This window comes from Triticum aestivum, chromosome 2A (assembly GCF_018294505.1).
Source record: "Triticum aestivum cultivar Chinese Spring chromosome 2A, IWGSC CS RefSeq v2.1, whole genome shotgun sequence".
In the NCBI taxonomy this organism is placed as follows: domain Eukaryota; kingdom Viridiplantae; phylum Streptophyta; class Magnoliopsida; order Poales; family Poaceae; genus Triticum; species Triticum aestivum.
Genome location: NC_057797.1, coordinates 196532801 through 196547021, shown reverse-complemented (window position 1 = coordinate 196547021; position 14221 = coordinate 196532801).

The following is a 14221-nucleotide window of genomic DNA, read 5'->3' as shown; positions in this document are numbered from 1 at the left end:
CTAGTCTGGAATTTCAGATCAGGTAGCACACTTTGGAGCATGAAAACTATATGCTACAGGAACTTAACATGGCAAAGCAACGCATGGCAGGGAGCTACTCAAAAAGCTTAACAAAAGTCCCTTAGTGACCTTGAGCCAAAAGGGATCAGAGAAAACAAGTGCAAGCATGTGAACATGGCAAAAACATAATCAGGTTACAGACTTAGAGAAAAACTGGAGCATGCAAATATCTTAGCGAGTAGGCATGTTTACGAGCTCGATGCAGTCACTACAGAGCAAGTCATGACAAAACTAAGCATACACCCATCAAGAATACACATTATACAAGCTAGACATGGCAAGAACAATAACATAGCATGCACGGATCAACTACAACATCCTCGGCAAAATCGCTAACAAGTAGACAATCTGCCCAGATTCACGAAATAGCAAAGGTAGAGCTCGATTGACTCAAACTAGGATGCTCCATAATTGCAAACAAAGACATGGATGGATAGAGCACTACAAGATTAACAAAACATCCTTACTGATCATCCTCAAAAGAGGCATGGATCACTAGGAAACAACATGAACATATGGCATATTGAAATAAACAGATCAAGGACTTAGTGGAAATGCTAAGTCCCTGAAATCAGTATTAACGAATGCACCACTTTGCAAACTTATGCTAGTCACCATACACATCACAAAAATACATGGGTTGCACCTTTGGATAGATGGCAAAGCATATAACAAAACACATGTAGAGCTCAGGGGCATATCATGCACACAATAATCATGGCAAAAATGACAAATATCTAATTGGAGCAACAGATCTGGCAACTATCTCAAATAGCACTCTTCTAACAGCATTTCAGGCATCAAGATGAGCTCAAATGAAAATGATGCAATGAGATAAAATGATGTGCTCTCTAAGACGAACATTTTGATATGCTATATGCCCAAAACGGACCTGCGGATGCAAAGTTATGACATGATGAAGATGGCCATATGAAACATGGAAAACTCAGGGACTTAGAAGAAATAGACCTCGCCTAGATCTAGGGTTTGTGCACGTTCTTCGAAGTTCGTCGGGTGAGCTCGCCGGAAGATCGCCGGAAAACGCGAGGAGACGGCTAGAGCTGAGGGAGAAGGCCGGAGACGAGGGGGGGGGCTCGCCGGATCCGAGCCGGCGTCGAGGGCACGGCCGGATGGGGTCGGCGACGTCGGCTGCGCGATGGTGGAGCGCTCCGGCAAGCGGCGGCCGGAGCAGCGGCGAGCTAGCGCGGGGCGGCGACGCTAGGCGTCGGAGGAGCAAGGGCGGCGGCGGCGCCGTGGGTCGGAGGCGCGCGCGCGGCGAAAGAAGCAGACGGCAGCGCGACGAGGTTGGCGGGGCGCGGCGGAGGTCGGCGGCGAGCTAGTGGTGCGGTGGCGGCGGCCAGATGGTGTAGTTGAGCCGTGCATGCTATGTTATTGTTCTTGCCATGTCTAGCTTGTATTTTGTGTATTCTTGATGGGTGTATGCTTAGTTTGTCATGACTTGCTCTGTACTGAGTGCATCGAGCTCGTAAACATGCCTACTTGATATCTGTTTCAGCATGCTCTAATTTTCTCTAAGTCTGTGATCTGATTATGTTTTTGCCATGTTCACATGCTTGCAAATGTATTTTCTGATCCCTTTTGGCACAAGGTCACTAAGGGACTTTTGTTAAGCTCTTTGAGTAGCCCCATGCCATGCTTTACTTTGCCATGTTCAGGTCCTGTAGCATATAGTTTTCATGCTCCGAAGTGTGCTATCTGATCTGAAATTTCAGACAAGTGTTAATTTCACTAAGTCTGAAATCTGTTTACCAAATGCATTTTTGCCATGCTTGTTTGAACCTGTTAATGGATGAATTGGCCGTAACTCAGTGCTAGACTTTTGTTAAGCATCATGAATGGATCCCTGCCATGTATTTTGTTGTCATATTTGAGTGCTGTAGCATGTTCATCTTGTTGCATTTAGATGGCTACTTGCTGTAAATCGCAGAACGTGGCCATATTTGAATTGCTTGCCATTTTCAAACCGTAACTCCGATTCCGGCGTTCTTTATATCGTTTTCAAGCGATTTCATCTCATATTTCCAGTGACACACTTAGATTTCCAAGTTGAGGTCAGGTTCATTCATTCCTTGTCAAATCTTGCATATGCATCACATATTGCATCCCGCATAGCATACCATTTTTGCATCATGTTGTTTGAGTTTGCACGTGGTTGATTGTGTTCTTGTTGCTTGTTTGCCTTGTTTGGGTAGAGCCGGGAGACGAGTTCGCTAACGAGGAGCCCGTTGAGTTTGCTTTCGAGGATCCAGTCAACTCTGACAACTTTGCAGGCAAGATGATCATACCCTCGAAATCACTATTATCTTTGCTATGCTAGATGCTCGCTCTTTTGCTATGCCTATGCTACGATGCCTACCACTTGCTTATCATGCCTCCCAATTTGCCATGTTAAACCTCTAACCCACCATGTCCTAGCAAACCGTTGATTGGCTATATTACCGCTTTGCTCAGCCCCTCTTATAGCGTTGCTAGTTGCAGGTGAAGATTGAAGACCGTTCCTTGTTGAAACATTATTTACTTGTTGGGATATCATTATATTGCCATGTTATCTTAATGCACCTATATACTTGGTAAATGGTGGAAGGCTTGGCCTCTCGCCTAGTGTTTTGTTCCACTCTTGCCGCCCTAATTTCCGTCATATCGGTGTTATGTTTCCGGATTTTGCGTTCCTTACGCGGTTGGGTTATAATGGGAACCCCTTGATAGTTCACCTTGATTAAAGCTTTTCCAGCAATGCCCAACCTTGGTTTTACCATTTGCCACCTAGCCTCTTTTTCCCTTGGATTTCCGGAGCCCGAGGGTCATCTTATTTTAAACCCCCCCCCCCCCGGGCCAGTGCTCCTCTGAGTGTTGGTCCAACTCGTCAGTCGCCGGTGGCTACCAGGGGCAACTCTGGGCTGGCCTACCGGAAGTTTGGACAATCTGAGTGTGCCCTGAGAATGAGATATTTGCAGCTCCTATCGGGATTTGTCGGCACATTCGGGCGGTGTTGCTGGATTTGTTTTAACCTGTCGAAGTGTCTTGAAGAACCGAGATACCGAGTCTGATCGGAAAGTCTCGGGAGGAGGTCTATTCCTTCGTTGACCGTGAGAGCTTGTCATGGGCTAAGTTGGGACTCCCCTGCAGGGATTTGAACTTTCGAAAGTTGTGCCCGCGGTTATGGGCAGATGAGAATTTGTTAATGTTTGGTTGTAGATAACTTGAATCTTAACTTAATTAAAATGAATCAGCTGTGTGAGTTACCGTGTGATGGTCTCTTCTCGGAATTTATTAATGTCCGGTTGTAGATAACTTGAACCTTAACTTAATTAAAATGAATCAACTGTGTGAGTTACCTTTCATTGCCTTACCTATTAAGCTTAAATAGTCTTAATCGCGAGGGTATAGCCGCATCGAGGGTGTTACAAGTTAGCTCGATCTCCTTCCATATTTCTTTTCTCTTGTCACCCCATGTTCGTTTAGCAGGCCATCACACGTATATAGAAGATTAATTAGCCTCGATTTGCTTTCTTATCTTTCTGTCTTAATCTCTGAGATGGCTTCTTGATATCCAAGGAATTTAAAGATGTATATAAATTGGATAGAATCGATTTGTGGGAGCGAGGTGGGACTATTTAATAAAAAAATCAACCTGTTTTCTAGAAATAACACCCCTAGCTTGGTTGGCCGGACCATTATCTACTGGACGCTAGGTTTTGGGTTCGAATCGTCTCACGAGCATGTTTTTTTTTCTTTTGCTTCAAACGGAATAAGTGGGCCAGATTTATTGGGCCAGAGCGCACGTGCGGGCTCGGTTGGCCTGGCTCGAACAACGGACAAAAGAAACGATCGGTGAAACTATTGACGCAGACCCGAATTAGTACCACCTCGCGTATATGTTTTAAATTTAAATTCAAACTGAAAGCGTAAATTCACAGAAAAAAAGTGTATTGTGATGGTGAACCCAAAGACTCAATTCGTGCTTTATTATTACTAGTACAAATGTCCGTGCGTTGCACCGGGCGGAAAAAAAGGGCACAACCTGCTTTCATTTGCCATTGTGCACCATTTCTTATATCCAATTTTAATAAACATCTATGATAAGGTTAAACATGGAATTTTTTCTTATTTTTAATAAAATTTAACGTTTGCATAAAAATGGAACACTTTTTTTCAGAATATTCAATGTTTTTATGAAGTTGGAATATTTCTCTAAAAAGAACATTTTTCTATCAGATGTTTTTTCGAAAAGAATGTTTTGTTATACATTTTTAAGTGGAAACATTTTTCTTAAAATGGAACATTTTTTGGGGAATTTTTAAGCTTTTTTAAAAAGTGCAAACATATTTTGTTGAAAAATAGCATGAACGTTTTTCAACTATATTTATTGTGTTAAGTTTTTTTGTGGATAGTCTTTTTAGGGTATATTTTGGGAGTTTTTACAGATAGTTGGCTGTTTGGTTGGGAAGAGTTTTTCTCCTTTTCTGAAACTAAGGAAAATTTGCAACGGGATAAGAACTTATTGCACTCTGACATTCGTAATTCAAACACTATAGTTTCTTAGAAAAAAGTATGGTCGAATTCCCTGACATGAAGAACAATTGTTCTTTCTGCAAGAAGTCTAATGATTGCATGCTTATTTTGTGTGTGTGTGTGTGGGGGGGGGGGGGGGGGGGATGTATGCATTGTTCGACTTGCAGGCCGTGGTTCGCTAATGATTAACACCGGAGCGAGGGATAACCGGCTATAGTCCAATTTAATGTACGTACTGTTGCTAAAGTTATTAAGATGAGTGTCGTTACTTTTATTAAATCTCAATTGATTAAAGCAACCCATTAAAGTTAGCCGTGAAACTAACTATGCAATTTCTTCATCTATCTATTTGAGAGAATAGCACACATGTTGTGCTTTGCAACAGAAGAAACACCAGACTTTGTGTCCTCCTCATGTGTTGATGGCAGTGTCAGCTAGTCGAGCAAGGCGAGCTTTTGCCCGGTGGCACAAGCTTCGCCGAACACCTTCAAGCGTTGCGCGCTCATAATTATGCCCAGTTTCCTTCACAACAATTTGCTGTAGCAACCAACAAAGAATAATCTTGGCCAACAGAACACACCAATTTCACAAAAAATAGCTAGCAATTTCTCTCCATCTGTCTCACTATATCTTCTCACTATACAATAATGACAACAATACACAAAGCATAGCAACATCCGTACAAAGCAAGTCAAACAAAATAGCCCCAAATCTTAATTCCAATCTATGAATTGCCCTTGGACAAAATTTCCCCAAGTACGCCAAAGATGGATTTTGTACCGAGAAGGGTGTGTGTCTCCCTCTCTGTAGCTCATCTCCAACAGCAATAATCTGAAAACAAATGCACCAAAGATGGATTTTCATCTGTAACTTTAGCACTCCAACGCTTCAGCCAACAAAAAAGGATGTGCTAGCCACCTATTTGTCCCTATTAATAACAAAATCTTCTTGCCTTCTCAGCTTGAACGCGGAAGGCCTTGTACACTTGTAGCAGCTTGTTAGTGAAGCACCTACCTCGGGTGCGGGCGCGGAAGGCCTTGGCGCAACATCTGGGCGTCATGCACAACCTTTCCCAGCGCTCGTCCTCGCCAAAGCCCACCAGCAGCGGGCGAGGGTTCCATGGTGTCTTCTCCTCCAAGTGACTCGGTTCTGCCAAGCTCCACCAGGAGATTCTTCGCCTGGTCTATGATGCACCATCAAGCAACCATGATGAGGGCACCTCGGCCCCTCCGGCTTGGTCACTCCCCTCCTAATGCATCTGGAATTTGCATACAGTAGGTAGTATCAACTTGCCTCGGATGACACGACCCATAATGAAGTTATTCATCTAGAAAATAAGCAAGATGAATGACTCTATCTACAGTTGTTATTCTCATCATAGAATAAGTAGTGAGCTACATGAAGAGTTGATGCATGTGTATAAACAACGACATAATTTTGTCCCAACAATAAATTCCTAACTATTATAGTGTCCGTAAGTTGTCTCTCAACTTTCTCAATCAGCAACCACCTTTCCTAAAGCTATCAATGGTATAATATTACAACCATAAACATCTATCATGGTATGAAACATCAGCATGATAGGGATCAGACAAACAAGCAACAACACAACATAGGCTAAGCCAAATAACCTGTCAAGCTATCAATTCCTATAGTGAAAAATCACAGCAACCTCACGAACACGGGCAATCGCCCAGATGACAAACCTATCACGACCATGCCAGTGCAAGAGCATGTTTAAGCTAAGTTCATCGAGCTTGAAGTGAGGGCCGCCGCCCGTGAGATGCTCCCATCACTTGGTCCATACTGTTGGGGAACGTAGCAGAAATTCAAAAATTTTCCTACGTGTCACCAAGATCTATCTATGGAGAAACCAGCAACGAGGGGAAGAGAGTGCATCTACATACCCTTGTAGATCGCTATGCGGAAGCGTTCAAGAGAACGGGGTTGAAGGAGTCGTACTCATCATGATCCAAATCACCGGAGATCCTAGTGCCGAACGGACGGCACCTCCGCGTTCAACACACGTACAGCCCGGTGACGTCTCCCATGCCTTGATCCAGCAAGGAGAGAGGGAGAGGTTGAGGAAGACTCTATCCAGCAGCAGCACAACGGCGTGGTGGTGGTGGAGGAGCGTGGTACTCCAGCAGGGCTTCGCCAAGCACCGCAAGATATGAGGAGAAAGAGAGGTAGGGATGCACCAACAGGGAGAGGAACTCATGTGTATTGGGCAGCCCAAACCTCAACTATATATAGGGGGAGGGGAGGGGCTGCGCCCTCACCTAGGGTTCCCTCCCTAGGGGTGGCGGCAGCCCCCTAGATCCCATCTAGGGGCGGCCAAGGGGAGGGGAGAGGGGGAGGCGCACCAGGGTGGGCCTTAGGGCCCATCTTCCCTAGGGTTTGCCCCCTTCCCCTCTTCCTTGCGCCTTGGGCCTTGGTGGGGGGGCTACCCAGCCCACCTGGGGCTGGTCCCCTCCCACACTTGGCCCATGCAGCCCTCCGGGGCATGTGGCCCCACTTGGTGGACCCCCGGGACCCTCCCGGTGGTCCCGGTACGTTACCGATAAAACCCGAAACTTTTCCGGTGACCAAAACAGGACTTCCCATATATAAATCTTTACCTCCGAACCATTCCGGAACTCCTCGTGACATCCGGGATCTCATCCGCGACTCCGAAAAACATTCAGTAACCACGTATATCTATTCCCTATAACCCTAGCGTCTTCGAACATTAAGTGTGTAGACCCTACGGGTTCGGGAACCATGCAGACATGACCGAGACGTTCTCCGGTCAATAACCAACCGTGGGATCTGGATACCCATGTTGGCTCCCACATGCTCCACGATGATCTCATCGGATGAACCACGATATCAAGGACTTAATCAATCCCGTATACAATTCCTTTTGTCTATCAGTACAATACTTGCCCGAGATTCGATCGTCGGTATCCCGATACCTTGTTCAATCTCGTTACCGGCAAGTCTCTTTACTCGTTCCGTAACACATCATCCCGTGATCAACTCCTTGATCACATTGTGCACATTATGATGATGTCCTACCGAGTGGGCCCAGAGATACCTCTCCGTCACACGGAGTGACAAATCCCAGTCTCGATTCGTGCCAACCCAACAGACACTTTCGGAGATACCCATAGTGCACCTTTATATTCACCCAGTTATGTTGTGACGTTTGGCACACCCAAAGTATTCCTACGGTATCCGGGAGTTGCACAATCTCATGGTCTAAGGAAATGATACTTGACATTAGAAAAGCTTTAGCATACGAACTACATGATCTTGTGCTAGGCTTAGGATTGGGTCTTGTCCATCACATCATTCTTCTAATGATGTGATCCCGTTATCAATGACATCCAATGTCCATGGTCAGAAAACCATAACCATCTATTGATCAACGAGCTAGTCAACTAGAGGCTTACTAGGGACATGGTGTTGTCTATGTATCCACACATGTATCTGAGTTTCCTATCAATACAATTCTAGCATGGATAATAAACGATTATCATGAACAAGGAAATATAATAATAACCAATTTATTATTGCCTCTAGGGCATATTTCCAATAGTCTCCCACTTGCACTAGAGTCAATAATCCAGTTCACATCGCTATGTGACTAACACTCAAGGTCACATCCCCATGTGACTGACACCCAAAGAGTTTACTAGAGTCAATAATCTAGTTCACATTACCATGTGATTAACACTCGATGAGTTCTGGTCTTGATCATGTTATGCTTGTGAGAGATGTTATAGTCAACGGGTCTGAATCTTTCAGATCCGTATGTACTTCGCAAATTTCTTATGTCATCTTGTAGATGCAACTACTATGCTACATTTGGAGCTATTCCAAATAACTGTTCTACTATACTAATCCAGTTTACTACTCAGAATAATCTGGATTAGTGTCAAAGTTTGCATCGGCGTAACCCTTTACGACGAACTCTTTTACCACCTCCATAATCGAGAAAATTCCTTAGTCCACTAGTTACTAAGGATAACTTTGACCGCTGTCCTGTGATCCATTCTTAGATCACTCTTGTACCCCTTGACTGACTCATGGCAAGGCACATTCAGGTGCGGTACACAGCATAGCATACTGTAGAGCCTATGTCTTAAGCATAGGGGACGACCTTCGTCCTTTCTCTCTATTCTGCCGTGGTCGAGCTTTAAGTCTTAACTTCATACCTTACAACTCAGGCAAGAACTCCTTCTTTGACTGATCCATCTTGAACACCTTCAAGATCATGTCAAGGTATGTGCTCATTTGAAAGTACCATTAAGCGTTTTGATCTATCCTTATAGATCTTGATGCTCAATGTTCAAGTAGCTTAATCCAGGCTTTCCATTGAAAAACACTTTCCAAATAACCCTATATGCTTTCCAGAAATTCTACGTCATTTCTGATCAACAATATGTCAACAACATATATTCATCAGAAATTCTATAGTGCTCCCACTCACTTCTTTGGAAATACAAGTTTCTCATAAACTTTGTATAAACCCAAAATCTTTGATCATCTCATCAAAGCGTACATTCCAACTCCGAGATGCTTACTCCAGTCCTTAGAAGGATTGCTGGAGCTTTGCATACTTATTAGCATCTTTCAGGATTGACAAAACCTTCCGGTTGTATCACATACAACCTTTCCTCAAGAAAATCGTCGAGGAAACAATGTTTTGACATCCTATCTGCAAGATTTCATAAATAATGCAGTAATCGCTAATATAATTCCAACAGACTCTTAGCATCGCTACGAGTGAGAAAGTCTCATCGTAGTCAACTCCTTGAACTTGTCGGAAAACATCTTAACGACAAGTCGAGCTTTCTTAATGGTGATACTTACCATCATTGTCCGTCTTCCTTTTAAAATCCATATGTACTCAACAGCCTTACGACCATCGATTAGTTCTTCCAAAGTCTACACTTTGTTTTCATATATGGATCCTCTCTCGGATTATATGGCCTCAAGCCATTTTGGAATCCAGGCCCACCATCGCTTCTCCATAGCTCGTAGGTTCATTGTTGTCTAGCAACATGACTTCCAAGACAGGATTACGTACCACTCTGAAGTAGTACGCATCCTTGTCATCCCACGAGGTTTGGTAGTGACTTGATCTGAAGTTTCATGATCACTATCATAAGCTTCCACTTCAATTGGTGTAGGTGCCACAGGAACAACTCCCTGTGCCCTGCCACACACTAGTTAAGGAGACGGTTCAATAACCTCATCAAGTCTCCACCATCCTCCCACTCAATTCTTTCAAGAGAAACTTTTCCCTCGAGAAAGGACCCGATTCTAGAAACAACCCCTTATTGCTTTCGGATCTGAGACAGGAGGTATACCCAACTATTTTGGGTGTCCTATGAAGATGCATTTATCCGCTTTGGGTTCGAGCTTATCAGCCTGAAACCTTTCACATAAGCGTCGCAGCCCCAAACTTTTAAGAAATGACAGCTTAGGTTTCTCTAAACCATAGTTCATACGGTGTCATCTCATCGGAATTACGTGGTGTCCTATTTAAAGTGAATGTGGTTGTCTCTAATGCCTAACCCATAAACTATCGTGGTAATTCGATAAGAGACATCATGGTATGCATCATATCCAATAGGGTGCGGTTATGATGTTCGGACACACCATCACACTATGGTGTTCCAGGCTGTATTAATTGTGAAACAATTTCCACAATGTCTTAATTCTGTGCCAAACTCGTAATTCAGATATTCATCTCTATGATCATATCTTAGATATTTTATCCTCTTGTCACGACGATCTTTCAACTTCACCCTGAAATTACTTGAACCTTTCAATAATTCAGACTCGTGATTCATCAAGTAAATATACTCAACATCTACTCAAATCATCTGTGAAGTAAGAACATAACAATATCCACTACATGCCTCGGCACTCATTGGACTGCACACATCAAAATGTATTACTTCCAACAAGTTGCTTTCTAGTTCCATTTTACTGAAAACGAGGCTTTCAGTCATCTTGCCCATGTGGTATGAATTGCATGTCTCAAGTGATTCAAAATCAATTGAGTCCAAACGGTCCATTTGCATGGAGTTTCTTCATGCATATACACCAATAGACATGGTTCGCATGTCTCAAACTTTTCAAAACGAGTGAGCCCAAAGATCCATCAACATGGAGCTTCTTCATGCATTTTATACCGATATGACTTACGTGGCAGTGCCACAAGTAGGTGGTACTATCATTACTATCTTATATCTTTTGGCATGAACATGTGTATCACTACGATCGAGATTCAATAAACCATTCATTTAAGGTGCAAGACCATTGAAGGTATTATTCAAATAAACAGAGTAACCATTATTCTCCTTAAATCAATAACCGTATTGCGATAGACATAATCCAATCATGTCTATGCTCAACGCAAACACCAATCTCGATGGTAGAGGGAGCGTGCGATGCTTGATCACATCAAGCTTGGGAAAAACTTCCAACATATATCGCCAGCTCACCTTTAGCTAGTCTCCGTTTACTCCGTAGCTTTTTATTTCGAGTTTACTAACACTTAGCAACCGAACCGGTATCTAATACCATGGTGCTACTAGGAGTACTAGTAAAGTACACATTAACACAATGTATATCCAATATACTTCTATCGACCTTGCCAGTCTTCTTATCTACCAAGTATCTAGGGTGGTTCTGCTTCAGTGACTGTTCCCCTTATTACAGAAGCACTTAGTCTCGGGCTTGGGTTCAACTTTGGGTTTCTTCACTAGAACAGCAACTGATTTGTTGTTCCATGAAGTATCCATTTCTTGCCCTTGCCCTTCTTAAAACTAGTGGTTTTACTAGCCATCAATGATTGATGCTCCCTTTTGATTTCTACTTTTGTGGTGTCAAACATCGCGAATATCTCAAGGATCATCATATATGTCCCTGATATATTATAGTTCATCACGAAGCTCTAGCAGCTTGGTGGTAATGACTTCGGAGAAACATCACTATCTCATTTGGAAGATCAACTCCCACTTGATTCAAATGATTGTTGTACTCAGACAATCTGAGCACAAGCTCAACAATTGAGCTTTTCTCCCTTAGTTTGCAGGCTAAGAAAATCGTTGGAGGTCTTATACCTCTTGACATGGGCACGAGCCTGAAATCCCAATTTCAGCCCTCAAAACATCTCATATGTTTCATGACGTTTCAAAACATCTTCGGTGCCTCAACTCTAAACCGTTTAACTGAACTATCACGTAGTTATCAAAACGTGTATGTCAGATGTGCGCAACATCCACAGACGATGTTCGAGGTTCAGCACACTGAGCGGTGCATTAAGGACATAAGCCTTCTATGAAGCAATGAGGACAATCCTCAGTTTAAGGACCTAGTCCGCATAATTGCTACTAACAACTTTCAACTAAATTTTCTCTAGGAACATATCTAAACAGTAGAACTGAAGCGCGAGCTACGACATAATTTGCGAAGACCTTTTGACTATGTTCAGGATAATTAAGTTCATCTTATGAACTCCCACTCAGATTGACATCCCTCTAGTCATCTAAGTGATTACATGATCCGAGTCAACTAGGCCGTGTCCGATCATCACGTGAGACGGACTAGTCAACATCGGTGAACATCTTCATGTTGATCGTATCTACCATACGACTCATGCTCGACCTTTCGGTCTCTTGTGTTCCGAGGCCATGTCTGTACATGCTAGGCTCGTCAAGTTAACCTAAGTGTTTTGCATGTGTTCCGAGGCCATGTCTATACATGCTAGGCTCGTCAACACCCGTTGTGTTCGAATGTAAAAATCTATCACACCCGATCATCACGTGGTGCTTCAAAACAACGAACTGTCGCAATGGTGCATAGTTAGGGAAACACTTTCTTGAAATTATTATGAGGGGTCATCTTATTTACTACCGTCGTTCTAAGTAAACAAGATGCATAAACATGATAAACACCACATGCAATCAAATAATAGTGACATGATATGGCCAATGTCATATAGCTCCTTTGATCTCCATCTTGGGGCTCCATGATCATCTTGTCACCGGCATGACACCATGATCTCCATCATCGTGTCTTCTTGAAGTTGTCTCGTCATCTATTACTTCTACTACTATGGCTAACGCTTTAGCAATAAAGTAAAGTAATTACATGACGTTTAAGTTGACACGCAGGTCATAAATAAATAAAGACAACTCCTATGGCTCCTGCCGGTTGTCATACTCATCGACATGCAAGTCATAATTCCTATTACAAGAACATGATCAATCTCATACATCACATATCATTCATCACATTCTTCTTGGCCATATCACATCACATAGCATACCCTGCAAAAACAAGTTAGACGTCCTCTAATTGTTGTTTGCATGTTTTACGTGGCTGCTATGGGTTTCTAGCAAGAACGTTTCTTACCTATGCAAAACCACAACGTGATATGCCAATTGCTATTTACCCTTCATAAGGACCCTTTTCATCGAATCCGTTCCGACTAAAGTGGGAGAGACTGGCACCCGCTAGCCACCTTATGCAACTAGTGCATGTCAGTCGGTGGAACCTGTCTCACGTAAGAGTACGTGTAAGGTCGGTCCGGGCCGCTTCATCCCACAATACCGTCGAAACAAGATTGGACTAGTAACGGTAAGCATATTGAACAAAATCAACGCCCACAACTACTTTGTGTTCTACTCGTGCATAGAATCTATGCAATAGATCTAGCTCTGATACCACTGTTGGGGAACGTAGCAGAAAATCAAAAAAAATCCTATGTGTCACCAAGATCTATCTATGGAGAAACCAGCAACGAGGGGAAGGAGAGTGCATCTACATACCCTTGTAGATCGCTATGCGGAAGCGTTCAAGAGAACGGGGTTGAAGGAGTCGTACTCGTCGTGATCCAAATCACCGGAGATCCTAGTGCCGAACGGACGGCACCTCCGCGTTCAACACACGTACAGCCCGGTGACGTCTCCCATGCCTTGATCCAGCAAGGAGAGAGGGAGAGGTTGAGGAAGACTCCATCCAGCAGCAGCACAACGGCGTGGTGGTGGTGGAGGAGCGTGGTACTCCAGCAGGGCTTCGCCAAGCACCGCAAGATATGAGGAGAAAGAGAGGTAGGGCTGCACCAACAGGGAGAGGAACTCATGTGTATTGGGCAGCCCAAACCTCAACTATATATAGGGGGAGGGGAGGGGCTGCGCCCTCACCTAGGGTTCCCTCCCTAGGGGTGGCGGCAGCCCCCTAGATCCCATCTAGGGGCGGCCAAGGGGAGGGGAGAGGGGGAGGCGCACCAGGGTGGGCCTTAGGGCCCATCTTCCCTAGGGTTTGCCCCCTTCCCCTCTTCCTTGCGCCTTGGGCCTTGGTGGGGGGGCGCACCAACCCACCTGGGGCTGGTCCCCTCCCACACTTGGCCCATGCAGCCCTCCGGGGCATGTGGCCCCACTTGGTGGACCCCCGGGACCCTCCCGGTGGTCCCGGTACGTTACCGATAAAACCCGAAACTTTTCCGGTGACCAAAACAGGACTTCCCATATATAAATCTTTACCTCCGGACCATTTCGGAACTCCTCGTGACGTCTGGGATCTCATCCGGGACTCCGAACAATATTCAGTAACCACGTATATC